We start from the raw sequence: 4,272 nt of genomic DNA, 5'->3' as shown, positions 1-4,272 counted from the left end.
AAATTATACCTATCTTGAATTTTTCACGCATCCGTCATTTCAATTGCATTAAAAATATTCTCAAGAAACGGTTAATTGACACTAACTAATATTATGTAATTATTGATTACTAGAGTATATAAGATGACAATTTCTAGTAGCATTTTTATCTTCTTTGTACAAAGACTAATCTTTTCCATAGATACATAAAGACCGCGATCTACTACCTACAATTAATATAAGCTTATTTTTTTCCACGAACAGATATTTTTTAACGCCAAAAAAAAATCCTAAGCAATGTGATTATGCTAGCAGCCCTGGGGAACATAGATTTCTAGAATAATAAATAAACTATAAATAATTTTGCCTTCTCATGTAATACAGAACTTGGCAATTACTTTAAAAGAAGTTTATTAATCAAATTCTATGTCACATGAGCAAATAAAAATATGAACAGTCTATTTCCTATTTCAAAAATCGATTTTCCCCAAACCTATACGAAAGCAATCACAGTAAAACAGATCAACAATTATGTGACATAGTAGAATCATGAATCCAGCACTTGAAGGCTCCAAGCGAAAATCTCGAACACCGACCGCGTCATATCCTCTTCCCGAATCTGGTACCACGAAGGCAATTGGTTGAGGAGCCCATAAAGTTCATTACCTTCCGCAACCCTGGATTCGGTAAAATAATGAACACGTTAGCATTGCGAAGGTAATCGACCTGAAACTCAAGTTACAATCAAATTCCCTGGTTTGCCAGTCAGAGGGGACGACAGTTCTCGCAGATACGGTAACAAGAGAGGAAAGAGTTTCGCTTGAGAAGCGACTCCATCAGCGGATCGCGTTTAACCGGTATTTAATAGGACCACGGAACATTGGTTAAACAAGCAGAGACGAGCCGGACGGGCGTAACGTTACGCAGGTGGGCAAAAGCGATACCGAACGAAACCTAAAAAAAGAAACGAGGAAAAACGAGGAGAGGGTGAGAGAGAGAGAAAGGGAGAGAGAGAGAGAGAGAGAGAGAGAGAGAAAGATAAAGGGAGAAGGAAAAAGGAAGGGCGTACGATACGCAAGCGCGAGGCCAGAGCCGGCATGCATTGTAGAATTGCGCGTATACCTAACGTCCGATTCACCTGTTTTCCGGCGTTTCGCCGATTGGCTGCCGTAGAGCCGTGTTGTTTCGTTCCTTCGTTTTTCATTCGGCCGGCCGAGGTGAAAGAGAGAAAGAGCGTGGGCGGTTCGTTTATTTAAACTGCAGGTGCCAGTGGAAAAATGCAGTCTCCGGCACCGCGAGCCCACCCCACCCGCAACACACGCGTACATGCATAGATATAGAGACGTATAGGTGTAGATACAAGCGAAGCCCGGCGTACAGGTACGTGCACGGGAAACGTAGAAAGAGGGACGTACACATCGATGCAGCCTGCGGCTGACGAGCGACCGAACAACAAACGCCACCAGGAAAACGTGGAACCGCGGCTGATTGCGGCTTGAAAATCAAGCCAAACCCATTGTCGGGACGTTCTATTAGTTTTCCATTTACCCGTAACTCTGCCCCGTCCTCGTCCTGTCATTCTATCCAGCTCGTTTTTTCTGTATCATCTTAATCCCCTCATTTGAATCGCAAGAGCTACGGCTGGAAATCACCGTGCTCGCGAACCACGCCGACCAGTTATTAACCCTCTGCAATCAAAGATAAATTAACGTCCAAGACTATTTTATTGAAACAGTCATCTTTATTATCTTTTTACAATGAGTAATCTTTCAACTCACGAAAGAAACTTTTTTTGAGTTATCATGGATTTTATTATAATCTAAATGCTTTATTATTGAATATTTATACTATTGTTCGATAGATTAATGTTTCTAAATAACGTAATAAACTGTGTAATATTTATTTAAAATTAATCCAAAATAATACGAATAAAACAGTAAAGTGAGAGCGTGTACCTATTATGGAGCACCGTTTTCGTAGCATGTCCCCGTGTTTCATAAATCGGGACAATGAAATAATGGAAGTACACAATATGGAACAATATGTTCTTGATTAGAAACATTTGTATTCGAATAAACATTTTATGTCACAATTCAGAAGTGTTTCATATTAATTACTTTTACCTTAATAAGAAATATATTTATATTTATAGTACACTAATATGTACTGAAATATTTAAATATTAATGACAAGAGAGCTGAAGTTTATCTCGGATTGAAAAAACAATCTTAACATTCGAGTGCAAAAGGTTAACAATCATGTAGGCATTCATCTTTTCTCTTAATAATTTTATTGAGATGGAAATCATAAATCAGTGTTTTTATCTTCTTTAAATGTTTTCACTGTTTTCCATGCAATCTGATAATTTCTGTTGCAAATGTATAAAATTTGAAAGCTACTCATAACTATTTTATGTTAAGATATTCTGGTTTTTGTGATCGACAATAATCAATGGATTTATTCGAGTTGGAAGTTTGACTTTATATTTCCTTAATCAAATTAATATCTATGTAGTTATATCCTATCAATAGTTTTTTAATCAGATGTTCATTATCCTTCGTATTAAAAAATGTCAAATTTAATAATTAGAATGCGGATTTTTAGGAAAAATAAACATTGTCTGCGTTAATAATAAGGGGCATACTGATCGTAAATCTATCATAGCCTTATACGATTAGTATTACTTTACCTAGCTGCTAATTTAGCTGCTGCTAAATTTTAGTAATATATTTTCATTCGAATCTAATGTTTAGATGAAATCACAAAGAAATATTACGAATTCTGGCGAGATTAAATAAAGTTGCTTGAATAAAAATAATGTCAGATACGTCTTGCAATTTTTTAAATTAATGCTAAACCACTTGAATAGAATAGTACCTAGTAGGTACTAAACGACACTGTTACTTACCAAACTTATATAAAATTCATGTTCTTTAATTAGTAACCATTATTACACAAACGATTAAGATCATAATCAGCAATTTCAATTACGTTTCGCGCAACACTGTCCCTGACATTATCAACCGCGCGAAGCGGGTAAAATGAAGAAAGCACGGAAAACAATATTTTACAAGAGCGCTCGTTCATGGCGAGATCGGAAAGTGGCCATTTTCTATCCTCGTTCTCGCCAGAACGTTACAGTTTCTTTAACTGTCCGGCCATTTCGTGCGGCACGATCGGAAGAATCATCTGCAACGGATTACAAGTAACATCCGCTGATAATGGCCCGATCGGACTGCCCCTTGGACTATCTTGAAGGACCCACGGACGAGATGTTTCATGGGAAGGTCAAACGTACGGTATTATAGTTGCTATCTGTCTTCGCGTATGTATGTCGGCCGCCAGTCAGAAACACTCGTCCAGAAATGTCACCCGCACGCCAGGTCTATAAAGGATTTCTATGGATTGGTCGCGTGCCACCAAGTGTATGGTACGACGAGATGTATGCAAGTAAGAACCGCTGTCTGCGTTTAATCTACCAACGATTACATTCTGGATTGATGTAAGTGGGCCCCCTTTTACGTATCGTAACACCGAACTATCGACCAAATCACTGTCATCGATAAGTACGCGCGCATGACTGAAGCCGATCAATAGTTACAATGCTCACTCCCGAGCAGTCCTCTTGATACACATTCGTGTAATCTGTATTGTTAATTACTCGATATTCAGCTGTTAATTTTACACGTACGCAGAAGTCTGCTGCGACCACCTTTTTACCATTTTTCAAATTGGTAATGACTCATTACGAGTTTCTACTGTCTCTGATTAAACATTCGCAATGTTAAAAATTCCCCTTTTTCCATTGCAGTATAGCGAAGACATTTAAACAAATTTTAAAGCAGAAATATTTGTACTTGTAGCTTGCGATTCTTATTTTGCATAAAAATCTGAAGTCTAGTTATTGACTGTAGATCTTTAAGAATTTATGGTACTGGTTCTTATTAAATGCTATATACTAATTACTCTCTTGATAAATATAATCGTTCCATCCAGATTTTAAGGTTCCAGTAAATAATTTTATCATAAACTAAAATACTAACACTCTGTGCTGACAAAAAATGCTTGAAGACAGACAAACTAATTTCCCAGCGAATCTAAAAGTCCGCGCGAATTTTCCTCAAATAATCGCGAGTTTAACCAAAGTTATGGCAAAGTTAGGAATCAGTTAAAGCGAGGCATAGCAGCTTGCCTCCGTTACGAGCATCATCCGGTTCTTTACATCGTCAATAAAAAGTTTCCGCGACATTAGGCATCTTGTCTCTGTTTCGACAGCGTTACCTGGTCGGGCTC

General features: G+C 37.7%; 1 long non-coding RNA gene across 1 annotated transcript; it reads right to left on the bottom strand.

The window, feature by feature from the left end:
* Positions 1 to 447: 447 nt before the first annotated feature.
* On the bottom strand, positions 448 to 3,495 carry LOC144476872 (uncharacterized). Its single transcript, XR_013495088.1, has 3 exons — positions 2,888 to 3,495; positions 1,528 to 1,667; positions 448 to 656 (listed from the first exon to the last, which is right to left on the bottom strand). It is a non-coding gene; the product is annotated as an uncharacterized LOC144476872 (long non-coding RNA).
* Positions 3,496 to 4,272: the final 777 nt, after the last annotated feature.

This window comes from Augochlora pura, chromosome 11, assembly GCF_028453695.1.
Source record: "Augochlora pura isolate Apur16 chromosome 11, APUR_v2.2.1, whole genome shotgun sequence".
In the NCBI taxonomy this organism is placed as follows: domain Eukaryota; kingdom Metazoa; phylum Arthropoda; class Insecta; order Hymenoptera; family Halictidae; genus Augochlora; species Augochlora pura.
This window is presented reverse-complemented; position numbering and strand designations above follow the sequence as displayed.